Source organism: Cupressus sempervirens, chromosome 5 (assembly GCF_028749045.1).
Source record: "Cupressus sempervirens isolate cs-2001-9-10 chromosome 5, ASM2874904v1, whole genome shotgun sequence".
Taxonomy (NCBI): domain Eukaryota; kingdom Viridiplantae; phylum Streptophyta; class Pinopsida; order Cupressales; family Cupressaceae; genus Cupressus; species Cupressus sempervirens.
In genome coordinates this window covers 426,584,678-426,598,616 of record NC_143122.1, presented here as the reverse complement: position 1 = coordinate 426,598,616, position 13,939 = coordinate 426,584,678, and positions in this window count along the sequence as shown.

Below are 13,939 nucleotides of genomic sequence, written 5' to 3'. Positions count from 1 at the left end.
ATGCACTGGAAGCCAGTGAACAATCCTTAGATGGAAGAATGATTGTGGTTACAAGTGGCCACCTAAGTTAGAGTATAGATGCAAGAAAAAGTGGCGCAACTTAAAAAAGTGTGTGACATGTTGTTGACTTACAAAACCTAAGGTGACATTGGCTCATGGAGGGTTCTTAAATAGAGAAGTATAGAGAATGAGGTGACGGGGTAGGGGGCCAACTAGCAGTGGTAGCTATGCTTGGAGGGAACAAGTCCTTAGGGTGGGTGAATCCCAAGGCAACACGAAGCACAAAGGTAATAGGAGGCCTACAGACCTTAGCCTACAATTATGGGTCACAAAATTAATTTCTCACCTTTAAAAAAATGAATAAATCATTATTTTAATTTTTTTGATTAAAAAATAACATATCACCAATCTTAATTTGTGTGCCCAACTCGTACAATATAGGGACAAATTATTTTTCCTTGAGATTGCAATGGTGTCCAAACTAGATGTCCCTTATATGAAAATAGTAGTTTTAGGTACTAAAAATCCATATGTGAGGTCCATTTGGGCCCAAGGTGCTCTAAAAAAGGCTCACTTCTAGATCCAATAAAAAACCTGAAACCTTCAAGCCCTTTAAGCTCCAAAATTATTCAAAAGATAAGAATAGGCAACACCATATCCATGCTTTGATACCATGTAGAAGTAGTGAAAACCAACTTCATAGAGCCCAAGAATCACTTGCATGCAAAATAACCTATCATGAGAAAGAATGGAGAAAAAGGCAAGAAGATGACTTTGAAAATATGAAAGATCTATTTCTCAAAAAATGAAATTGGATTACAGAATACAAAGGATCAATCCTTATAAAAGGAGATCAAACAACCATAAAGAAACCTTAAAGGGAAAATAACAATTTAAAAAAATATCAAATGTTACAATGCATAGAATAAAATCTTAAGAAGGCATAAAGGATAACTTAATAAAATAATTAAGTTAAAAACTTTTACTCTAACAAAATTGACCTCAAGATTATGACTATATTGCACTAGTAAAATTTTCATTTTATCCAATTCATTAGTAAGATTTTAGAATTGAGTGGGAGCAAAATATGAGGTTTCATCATTGTCATGAGAAGAATGAGAAGATTTGGGTCATTAGGAAGCATGGTTACGTCTTGTCAAGGGTCCTAGGAAAGAAGGAATAGTCAAGATTAAAGGAACCAATTACTATGCAACTTCTTCTAGTCAAGATGCTATAGTTGAGATTCAAAGTGATAAATCTCATACACAATGCATATACATGATGCAAAGAAACGCTAAATCTAATGAAATAAATACAAGATGCACCAAATCTAGGAGGAAATGCAAGATCTACGTGTGCATGCACTAAATTAATGTAAAAGAAATCTAACATAAATAATAAAGATAGAGGGTAAGATGTTGGGTTCACTAAAATGTAACATAAAAATTTAGGTGCGGTATTGTGTAAATTTTTATGCTACATTAGCAAATTGAAATAAGGACCTTCAAGAACAATCCTTCATAGAGGCTTAAACTTTATTGACACAACACAAGGAAGGGTGCCAATGCCAAATCCAAGTCCTTAATCAAGATCAATACTTAGAGGAAAATTTATGACAAGTTAATTTCACTTATTACAATGATGTTAATTGATTTTAATTAAATTATTATAAAGTGAAATTAAGTTGGCTAAGTGAGATACAAATAAAGAAAAAACTTTTATGAAAGAAAATATACATGCAATGACTAGATCTAAATCATCAATATAGACTGAGTTATGAAATGATAAATAAATCATTATATTAATAAATAGACAAGTCCCATAAAGAGACATGTCTTGTCTTGGTTTATTCCTCATACAAATACAAAGAGATCCCTACCATTTAAAAAATACATATCTTACAAACAATATATATACATTTGCAACAATCCATGAAAACCAACATGATAGAAAAGATTAATTATTATTAATTATTTTGATAAACATTTGAACTGTAATTTGTGGATAGATTATAGGAAGAACTTCAAACATGTGATGGTATAATTTTATTTTTTTGGAGAAAGTGGTAAGACACTATAATACACAACATCGATTCAAGGCTCATGCAGGAAAGAGCCAACAGAAAAAACTCCAATAATTGCCATGTTTACATCCCAAAAGGGTTACAATCTGGGAAAAAAAAAGCCAAAATTAATCCCTTATAAAATGGGAACCATGAATATGCGCCACCTCTTCTAGGAGGAAAACAAAAGCTAGAGATTACAGCATAAAGATCTTTAATGGTAAAGGCCAAAAATCCACACTCAAAAAAATAGACGACTATATCCATGCAACTTTAGATGACTTAGTATATAGCATAATAATCATTTACACCATATTACAAAACAAAATTCAGATAAGAGGAACATCCAAAAAATTCCATCCACCCATTAAGTGTCATTGATAACTAACTAACTTTGACTCCATCAAATGTTGCAAAGGTACCCACTGACATCAAGATTCCTACATCATTTTCACTGTTGAATCCCACAAGCCGATGGTCCTCAAATTTTTTGTATCCCTATTGCTTCCTCCCACTTTATGACTCAAGTCGAGCACATTCAAAATCAAAAGCCATACCATAGAGTTTCTTTGGCATCAACCAAACCCCACTAATATTAGCATGGAGTCCAAGATCCATAAGATAGTATTTACAGAGAAATACAAGTCGGGCTTCACATGATGATTCCCATTATGTATGCTTCTCCACTCCACATATTATAATTTTTGACAAGATGTAAGAGATTTATGTTGGACTGAGAAGGACATATGAATTGGTTCTCCATGGGTGTGAGTATCTCCTCTCCAATCAATTGCTTAACTACCTAGAGGCATTGTTGGCACAAACCAACAAAGATTGTGTGTGGATGCTTACCCCTCAACTCATCTTCAAATGGGCTCTCCCCATCACCAATATGGATTAAATCTCTATAGCTTCTTGGATAACTTATGACTCTGAAATTACTTTTATGTCATTAATAATTGAATCAAATTCTTCACTTAAACTATAAAGTTTCATTTCTTTGGCTTGTTTTTTGTTTAATAATTTTTATGGCTTGAGGTAGACTTACTCCTACCCTATAGTCTTATCAACTTTAATTGCTTCAAATAGAGAAGGAAAATCCACTTCATCTTCATTTTCCAAGGTGTAGTCTAAAATTTGATTATCACATCCAAAATTTTCTAATATATCTACAACACAATTTCCCTCTCGCAGGGTATGATATAACAACAATGATTTGAATGTATCCATTCTGGTCTAGGATTGTTTCAAGATGTATGAAATTGTCCAAATTTTGATGCTCTTTGTCTCCCTCTTTTTTCAAATTTTCCACTTTCAACATTTCTGCTAGTGCTAAGCCTTGAAGTAGAGCATGTGCTTCAACAACATTATTTGTGCCCAAAGTATTGATTTAGTATGCTACTAATTCACCTTCATGATTGTGCAAAAAAATCCCAATCCAAGAAGCTCTAGGATTCCCTCTAGAACATTCATCGAAATTGAGCTTGATGAACTAAGGGTATGGTGGTGCCCATTTGACCTCATCTCAACATTTTGAGCTCTTATCTATGCTTTGTGTGATTAGATTCATTGGAAATGGTAGAGATAGTTAGTTATTAGCTACTTGAATATCCCAATTTATGATAACTAAATATTCTCTGGTGTTTGTGACATAAGCTATTGCAACCTTAGATATGGATGATTCAATTATAAATATCACTGACTCCACCAATGATGACTCTTTTATGAAAATCCTCTTATTTCTCTCCCATTACAGAGCCTATACTACTAAGGTAGGAGCACATTTCCAAATGCAAGAATACAAGGATTTGAGGGATAAGATTGGCCAGTCCTGAAATAAATCCCACAAATCTAATGGGAGAGGCATTTGGATTTTAAGTTTTTGGAGGAGGTGCAACCAACGTTGCTGTGTGAAATCACACTAGAGAAGAAGGTGGTCAACTGTTTGAAAATCTAAATCACAAAGGACATGTTGAAAAGCTTGAGCTATATTTAGTTTTTCCAATTTACCACTAGGAAGGATCATGTTCTTGAGAAACAAATAAAACTCTATGTATAGTTCTGCTATGCTCCCATTCAACTACATTCCTTACAAAAAAAAATTACTTGCTTACGTTGCATGATAATTTGTAGTTTTGTCGCAAGCTTAGAATGAAATATTCTTGTCAAATAATGGACTGTTGAAATAATTCAACTCGAGTCTCATTATATGAAGATAATTGATATTCACGGCTATTTACCATGACTTCTTAATATCTATAGACTTCAATGTTACACATAGACACACTACTCTCGATGTTGGTCTATATGAAACTTTAGCACAATTATATGAGGATCCCAAAGATGATAAGAATTCAAACTAGTAGTATTCCTTATTGATAGTTTCATTAAGAAAAAATATTCCTAATTAATATTATTAAGCTTTCGAAATATATAAATCTATTTTTCAATGATCCCATGATGAGGAGCAACTAGAAGAAGGTCTATAGCAGCCTCACTATGAGATGGAAAGAAGAATAAACTGGAGAAATATACAACAATTTCATGAGATGAATGACAAAAACTTAAAATGCAAACAACACCCTATTGTTTGAATTCATTCATTCACGACAAGCACATAGAGATGTTGCCTTACCAAACATGTGTTTCTTCAACTTGTAGATTGTTCCTGCAAATTTCCATAGAGAAAATACTATACATTCCTCCTACCCTCTCTCCCCCATGCTCATGCCACTTTACATGGTGTTCATGTGAGCAAGAGGCATTTCTACACAAATTGACTCCTAGAGGTTTTTGTGTGAGTTTGGCTTCCTGCAGTAATGACTTCTACGCACAAAATGAATGCCACAACTATTTTATTCAAAAGAAACCAATAAATTTGATATGCATCTCTAATCAATTTGTAGTGTTAAAATATTGAGGCACGTTGGAATTAAATAGAAAATAAACTAAAGTAACATGAAACCACCACAATGTTATTTATTTCATCTATTCAGTGTAGAGTACAGATAACTTCACAATATCACTCAGTATTCTCTTCCTTCTTCCCACAAAATGAAAAAAATTATACTTCCAACCATTGACCTTGGATAAAATATATAAATAATGTCAAACAATTAAGAACTATTTTTGGCAACCACAAAACTCATAAAGGCTTTTTTTATATCCTTTACTAAAGTGAGATTAAACTATACTCAACAAAAACTTGTGGGCCCAAAATATGCCCTTATTGTATCTAATAATATCAAAACATTAAAATATCCCCCCCAAAACTGTAAACATTATTCCCATCAAAAACTAAAAAAACCTCCTTCTAGTAAACTGGAAGTCTTCCCAATGCCCAACATTTGTAGTTGCTACTGCAACATACTCCTGGGGGTAAATTTTGTCTCAAGTCCTCTTGGAGACCAACTATTGCAGGTCCCCACCTTGCCTCATAATTTCTATTTCTGGTAACCAATTGGCTTCAGAATCAAGAAGGCCCTTCCATTTGACCAAATGCTCCATGTACACTTTGTGTCCTGTCCTCATTGCTTCCAGGCTGTTGATGATACTTTCCATCTATGGTGTCTCCTTAGAAGGCAATTGTTGAATCCATTCATTAGATTCAAGTTTTGTTGCTTCTACACCAACTTCTTCATTTGAACCCTTATATAATGTGAGATTTGAGACATTAAATATAAGTGAAATAGCTACATCTCTAGGTAATGCTACCTTGTATGCATTTTATCTGTACTTTTCCAAAATTTTACATGGCCCAATCTTCTTCATCATCAACTCTATATGACTACCCTGAGGGAGTTGATCTTTGTTCAAGTATACCATTACCAAGTTCCCAATTTGGAACTATATGTTTCTTCTTTTCAAATTTTCTTTAGCCTTCACCTTAAGGCTATTTTGTTGCAACATTTTCCTCACATGCTCATGCAATTCCATCATTACTTCAAAAAACTCTTTTGCATGTCTACTTCTTTTCTCCAAACCATTGATATTCCTAAGTTCAACAAATTCCCTTGGATGCCTCCCATAAACAACTTCAAAAGGACTCATGCATGTGCTACGATTCACTGAGTCATTGTATGCAAACTCTGCTTGAGGTATGATGGCATCCCAACTACCTCCATGTTCCCATGTCAAACATCTCAAAAGGTTCCCCAAGGATCTATTAATCACCTCAATTTTCCCATCCATTTGAGGATGATAGGCTGAATTGAAAGATAAATTTGTGCCCAACTTCTTCTATAGGGTCCTCCAAAAGTAACCCACAAACTTTCTATCCCTATCAGATACAATGCTCAATGGAAAACCATGAATACAAACTATTCCTTTAAAGAATAGCACTACAATATAAGTAGCATCATTAGTGGTTTTACATGGAATAAAGTGAGTCATTTTTCTAAATCTATCAACAACCACAAATACGCTGTAATAACCTATCTTTGTCCTTGGCAAACCCATTACAAAATCCATACTCAAACACTCCCAAGGTTTGTTTGATATGGGTAAGGGCTGATAAAGTCCAACATTTTTTGAGACTCCCTTGGTCCTTTGACACACAAGACAACCTTCCAAAAACTTCCTGATGTCTGTTTGCATCTTTGGCCAATAATAGAACCTTTGTACCAATCCCAATGTCTTGTTGAGTCCAAAATGACCATTGAGACCTTTGCAATGTTTCTCTTTAATGACTTGTCCCACATAGAACATTTGGGAATACAAATTTGGCTGCCCTTAAACAACAGTCCATCTTGCACAATGAATTTAGAAAAATTATAATGAAAACTATCTTCCAACTTAGTGTAAACCTCATATGCTTCACTAAAATCTCCATCTTCCACATACATTCCCTTTAGTGCATCTAGACCCATGCTTTGGAGTTGTACTTCTTGCATCATTAGCACTCTCCTACTAAGTGCATCAACCACCTTGTTAGCTTGTCCTTTCTTATGCTTGATCGTAAAGTTATAAGCTTGTAATCTCTCAACCCATTTCATGTGCCTATGGTTGAGTTTTTCCTGTCCATTCAAGAAACTAAGAGCATGGTTTTTAGTATACATAAACTCCTTAGGAAAAAATTATTCCCTCCATTTTTTCAATGCCTGAACCATGACATACAATTCTAGATCATAAGAAGAATATTTTTTCTTTGCTTCATTCAACTTCTCGCTGAAAATTGCAATGGTTCTACCTCCTTGACTAAGAACAATCATTATTAGAAAGACACTAGCATCACATTCTATTGTAAAACTTTATTAAAATCTAGTAAAAAAAGAATAGGATACTTGGCTACCTTTTTCTGGAGTTCCTCAAAACTCTTATTTGCTACACTATTCCATTCAAACTTTGTTTTACCTCCTCCTTTGATGGTGTCCAAAATCAGTGCACAAATGTTGCTAAAGTTCCATATGAACTTCCTATAGAATGTGGCCAAGCCATGGAAAATTCAAACCTCTCCAACAACCCTTGGTGTTGGCCAACTAATGATGGCTTCCAATTTAGATGGATCTATTTTAAGATCTCCCTTGGATATCACAAATCCAAGATACACCAACTCTGGTTTCAAAAAGTCACACTTCTCTGAGTTTATCTTCAACTTCTGTTCTTGTAGCCTTTGCACAACCATCTTCATATGCTGCAAGTGGTCTTCCTTATTCCTAATATACACCAAAATGTCATCAAGGTAGACAACAAAAAATTTCCCAATGAAGTCCTGTAAAACTTCATTCATTAGTTGCATAAATATACTAGGAGCATTAGATAAACCAAATGGCATAACTAGCCATTCATACAACCTTTCATTATTTTTAAAGGTCATCTTCCATTCATTCCCCTCTCATATCCTTATTTGATGATACCCACTTTTGAGATCTATTTTAGAAAAAATTGAAGCTCCCCCAAAACAATCCAACAAATCTTCTATTCTAGAATCTTCTAATCTAGGAATATGAAATATATATCTTATAGTTATCCTATTAATGGCCCTAGAATCAATAGAAAACCTCCACTTACCATCCTTCTTTGGAGCAAGAACTGAGGGTACGTCACATGGACTAAGACTTTTCCTTATCAACTCCTTGTCAAGAACCTCCTATATTTTCTTAGCAATCTCTTCATTCTACTACAGTATCATCTTATACGCTGCCTTGTTGGGTAGCAATGCTCTAAGAATAAGATCAATCTGGTCACTTATGTCTCTTATCGGTGGTAGCGACTCAAGAATAAACTTAGCAATGATGTCCTTGTATTGGTTCAACAACTCTTCAACTTCTTTTGGGCTTGCTATTCTAAGTTCCTTCTTCCTATCTTCCTTGGGCTTCAACACCAATGCAAAGCCTATTCCATCTTCTTCTTCAAGAGTATTAATGAAAAATTATTACCCACCATCAACACACTTGGTCCAACTTGACCAACCCTTTTCTCTTCTCCTTTAGAATTCAATTTGTATGTTACTCCATCCTTTTGGAGGCTATAAGAATTCTTCTCACCATCATGGCACGCCTTCCTATCAAATTGCCAAGGTCTGTCGAGAAAGAGGTGGCAAGAATTAATGGGCAAGATATCACACAATATTTTATTATTATACCCCCCAATACTAAACTCTATCCAAGCTTGCTCATTCACAACTTCCTCTTCCCCTTTACTCAACCAATTTACCTTGTATGGACAAGAATGTGGAAGTCTCACCAACTTCAATTTGTTTAAAACATCTAGTGAGATGATATCATCCATGGAACCTAAATCAATTATCACCTTGCACAACTTTCCTTTCACCTTATATTGAACTCGAAAAAGAGCCCTCCTTTGAGTGGTATCTTCTTTTATTGGTTCCTTAAGAAGTGTCCTCCTTATCATGAGACTTTCTCCTTCAGCCTCTATTATCAACTGAACTTTTGGTAAGTTCATACTCACATTATCTTCTTTAACATAACTGGGCCTCCTTTCACCATTCTAAGAAGTGGATGCCTTCTATGGATACTTATACTTTGGGCATCCCAATTGACCACAATTGTAGCACTTCATTCTTGAGATTTCAGATCCTCTACCTGATCCACTAGACCTTCCTCCATTAGATCCCCTTCCATCATAGCCTCCTCTGCTACTTGAGTCACCCATTTTTTCCTTGGGGTTAGACTCACCTTGGGACCTCTAGCCTTGTCCTTTATTGTTGAAGTTTCCCCTACCTTGGTCATTCCTTCCACTTCTTCCTTGTTGTTGCTGATCACCCTTCCTTTTCAATTTCTCTTCAACTTTAGGAGCAAGTTGAAAACACTTTCTCACTATATCTAGGGTAAGAAGGTTAATCTCCTCTTGTATGTTCATCCTTAGGCCATTCATGTACCTAGCCACTCTTTTTGGTTCCTCCTCTTATTTCTTTTCCTTGACAGTTAGCCTACGAAACTCTTCCATATAGGAATTCACGTTCATCTCTCAATGCTTCAAGCTTTGTAGCTTCTCAAATAGCTGTACCTCATGATCTATAGGCATAAATTATGCCTTTATTTTTATCTTCATCACTTCCCAATAAGAAATTATACTTTTATTATTTTGTATCCTTTCTCCTTGAACATAGTTCCACAATGACAGAACAGATCCTCTCATCTTTCCTTTTATAATCCTTTGTTGGAATACTTTAGAATAACTAAGAGGGTGGTGGGGGGGGGGGGGGTGGGGGTGAATTAGTTATCCAAGGTCCAAATGTATAAATAACACTTTTCACAGCTTAGTGAACACATAAAATATTCATACCCACACATGCAACTTACTGGATTATGCAATCACTAAAACTTGTATGTTACTATCAAATCAACTTGCAAAAATGTAAAGCATGAAACACAACAGATTCATCAACACAATTGACACTCTGATTTACGTGGAAACCCAATTTGGGAAAAACCACCAATAACATGCTACTCCTTTTCACTCTTCTGAAGTGATGCCCTATGAAAGGCCAACCTTGTATCTACCCCATATCTTATCTTTTCTAGAAACTTCTCCTAGAATCCATTTTAATTCGCTTCAAAAATAGTTTACATCAAGTTCTATGCCACAAACTCATCAACCTTATCTTTCTCTTGGTTCACAAGTTTCAAGAAAACAAACTTGTTAGCTTAGATTTGGCGAATCTTTGATCTTTAGCATAATGCACTAGCTCAAAATTATCAACCTTCTGATGCTTGACACATACCGCATTGCTCGACATCAATTGTAAAATCACTTGGCATCAACTAAAGTTTATTTATGCTTGACATCAACTAAACTTTACTTGACATCAACTATCTTGCTCTGCATCCACTAGAATTTTCTTTCACTTAGCTCCAACTGACTTTCTGCTTGGCTTGCACTAACTTTGCTCAACACCTACTATCCACTTGGTTAAGCTTGGTAGACAAAATTTGTGTAACTTATTCTTCTAAAATCTCTTAGTGTAGCCAACATTTGTAACCTTAAGTAGATTATCAATACATCATGTCATCACTGCCTTAACTGATCCTTGTACTTCTTTACATAATCATAACTCAACCTTTCCTCTAGGTGCTTTTGTTACATCTTATTGACCAAATCCTCTTCATCAATCAACTAAGTGATAGTACTTGAATCTTGTAAGAATTTTTCTTACCAAAAAATAGTAGGTTTGACATCACTAACAAAACAATGATTGAAACACAGTCTTCTTCAACAATCTCCCTCTTTCAACAATCTCTCTTAACAATGATCTTTTCAATTAGATTTCAACAATCTCCCTCTTTGGTATTGATAGAAAACCAAACTAATCAACCAAGTCAATCAAATGACGATCATGTTGTTCAAGCAAACTAACTAGGTTAAAACAGTAGGACAATACCAAAAAGAAAATTTGTATCAAACTTTCTCCTTGTATCAGCAACTTCCATCTTCTGATTAGGTTACAAAACTCTTTCTTATAACTCCCTTTGAGTTTCTTTTTGTATCTCCCTCTTACTAGGTAGATTAGGATTTCTCCCTCTATGATTATACATTCTAACTCTTTAATCAATATCTCCTTTCTCTAATTAAATGTTCTCTCTTTGATTTACTTTCTCTCTTTCTGATCAATAGATCCCCCTTTCTGATGTTGATCAGTTTAATGTACTTTCTCCCTCTTTGACAACAATGCCAAAGAGATATACCAAAAACTTGTCATCTTAAATTATGCAAATATAAGCTTTTGCAGTTTCTTCAGCGTCTCCCTCAATCATCTTGCTTGTGACTGATTTGAAGTTTTAGCTCTGTGATTACTTTAGGCACCTCCTAAAGTAAGATCTACTGCACCAATTTGTATCATATGGACATTAGCTTGTTTGATGTAGGGCACTCTTCTTATTACTTAGATAGCCTTTGATAGGGGCATCACCCCTAGTTTACCTTTTAGATACTCATGAACATCCTTAGGTAATGGTTTTGTGAAGATATCAACAATTTATTCCTTTGAGTTAACATATTCCATCTTCACCTCTTTATCTTGAACCAACTCTCTCGAGTAATGATACTTGATTACAATGTGCTTTATCTTCATGTGCATCATTGGATTCTTTGATATATTGATAGCACTTGTATTATCACAATAACGTATCACTGGTTTTGTGATTTCTTCCTCTATTCCTTTGAGTAGCTATTTGATCCATACAATGTTTGTTTAGTTTACAACATCAACAACATATTTAGCTTCATCAGTAGATTGTGAAATTCAACTTTATTTCTTGCTAGTTCATGTAACTAGTCTCTTGCCTAAGAAAAATGCTCCTCCACTGGTGCTCTTTCTATCATCAATGTTTTCAGCCCAATCAACATCAGTGTAGGTTCTTAATTCAAACTTTTCATTCTTCTTATAGTATAGACCAAACTCTTCTGTTCCTTTTAGATATCTCATTATTCTTTTCACAACCATTAAATGATTCTCCCTAGGATTAGTAGAGAATTTTGCAACTATCCCTATAGATAATGCAATATCAAGTTTTCTATGTACTACATAATGTAATTTGCCAATCATAGAATTGTATAATTTTTGATTTGCCTCAACAGAATCATCATTCTTTGACAACTTGTGCCCTGTCACCATAGGTGTACTTACTAGTTTGGAATCCTCTAATCCAAAAGTCTTCAATATTTCTTTGACATACTTTGACTAGGTGATGTATAAACCATACTTCATCTGATACACTTGCAAACCCACAAAAAAAATGATTTCTCCAAACATAGACATTTCAAACTCTTGCTTCATCTGATTTGCAAAATCCTTACATAAAGCATCTTGTCCTCCAAATATGATATCATCAAAAAATATTTTAGATAGAAAAATACCTTTTCCTTTCTTAGTCTTTATATACAGATTGCTATTATCATCAGTGCTTTCAAATCCAATCTTCACAAGATAAGTATGAAATCTCTCATACCATCTCTTGGTGCTTGTTTCAAACCATATAGAGCTTTGTGCAGTCTATATACCATGTTCTTATTTTTATCATCAACAAAACCTTCTTGCTATTCTATGTAAACTTCTTCCTCTAGTATGCCATTTAGAAATGCAGATTTAACATCCATCTGATAAACTTTGAAACCTTTGTATGTACCATAAGCAAGTAGAGTTATTACTCCTTCCATTCTAGCAACATGAGAAAATGTCTCCCTATAGTCAATTCCTTCTTCTTATGTATATCCCTTGCAAAATAATCTTTCTTTGTTTCTTGTGACTTCACCATTTTCCTCTAGCTTATTTCTAAATACCCAATTGGTGCCAATCACATTTTTATCTTCTAGTATAGGAACTAGACTCCATGTTTTGTTCTTCGCTATCTGTTCAATCTCTACTTCCATGGCTTTGTACCAGTCCACATCTTCTAATGCATCTTTCACTATTTTGGGTTCCTTCTTGCTTAGCAAGCATGATTCACTTCTCAATCTATTTCTTGTCATTGGCCTAGCATTTTTATCTCCAATGATTTGATTATCAGGATGATGTTTTTTGACATATTTTGACAATCTTGGCTCAAATCTTGTTTCTTCATTGTGTCTTTTAGCTTCAAAATCACTATGTACATCTCTGCTAGGTATCTCAACATCTCTTTCATGTGTACTAATTTTAGAATTAGAATGCGCACCCTCTTCATTCTATAACTCGACATCTAAATGCAGCTCAGTTCCTAAATGAAACTTGAAATTCGCAGGATGTGACTCGACAGTCACTAAAACTTGCTATTAGTTTGTAGCTTTATTTGCATCATCTTCCTCATTAGACACTTCTTCATAAAAGTATACAAATTATTTTTATTCTTCTAGTTCTTTCATGGGTTTAGCCTCATGTACTTCTATGAATTCAACAAAATTCACATTGCACTTTCCACAATTTTGTTAGTGTTAGTATTCAAACACTTATAAGCTTTACTCTTGTGGAGTATCCAAAGAACATACCTTCTTCACTTTTTGTATCAAGCTTTCTATTCCTAACATCTTCAAGAATGTAACATTTACTTCCAAATACCTTGAAGTATTTTACATTGGGTGAATATTCATACCATAGTTCAAAAGGTGTTGAATGAGTACCTTTCTTGATTTGCACATGGTTCAAGGTATATACAATAGTACTTACAACATCTCTCCAATATTTTTTAACAACATTCTTCTCCATCATGAGTGTTTAGCACAATCCATTATAGACCTATTTCTCCTTTTAGCAATCCCATTTTATGGAGGGGTTCTAGGGGTAGATGTATGTTTTTTGATTCTTTTGTCATTACAGAACATCTCAAATTTGTTTGATGTGAATTTTCCTCCTCTATTAGATCTCAAACATATTAGACTTTTACATATTTCTTTCTCAACTCTTGCTAAGTACCACTGAAACATTAGTAAAGCACTAGATTT